Source organism: Apaloderma vittatum, unplaced genomic scaffold (assembly GCF_000703405.1).
Source record: "Apaloderma vittatum isolate BGI_N311 unplaced genomic scaffold, ASM70340v1 scaffold26895, whole genome shotgun sequence".
Classification (NCBI taxonomy): Eukaryota; Metazoa; Chordata; class Aves; order Trogoniformes; family Trogonidae; genus Apaloderma; species Apaloderma vittatum.
Window position 1 is genome coordinate 51,902 of NW_009719255.1, and position 461 is coordinate 52,362.

General features: G+C 39.3%; 1 protein-coding gene across 1 annotated transcript in view; it reads left to right on the forward strand.

Annotated features, from left to right (window-relative positions):
• Positions 1–461, forward strand: part of ATP11C (ATPase, class VI, type 11C) — a gene marked incomplete at its 5' end in the record, with an annotated part of 40,986 nt that extends 40,525 nt beyond the window's left edge. The window contains one exon of the mRNA XM_009870564.1: positions 241–461. The remainder of the gene's footprint in view (positions 1–240) is intronic.

The following is a 461-nucleotide window of genomic DNA, read 5'->3' on the forward strand; positions in this document are numbered from 1 at the left end:
CACAGCCAAGAGGCCCCCTCTAGACTTCATGCAGCACTTTGCAGGTTGTACAAACCGATTTTCCACCTTATTATTTGGTTGTGAATGACGTTTGGCACTTTTATCATGGGCTAATCATTCTTCTTCTCCTATAAAACATTAAGAATATTTTTTTCTAAAAAATAACAGAGAAAAAAAGCTGTACGAGTTTGGGAATGTAACAGCTGCAATACAGGTGTGTTTTCTTTCTGATTTTTGCAGGCTGGCCCCTTTGATCTGCCTATGTTAGTCTCTTACAAACGGATAGAGAATGGTTATGTGAAGACTGAAGATGCTGTTACTAACTTGGCAGAAAGATATCCTCTCAGGATACTTTAAAGTGCTCCATACAACACCGTGTATTGTCATGCTATGGGAAACAAAACCCGTGGGTTTAACCTAACAGTTCTCTTTAATATTACCAAGTACAGTAAGCAGCCGTG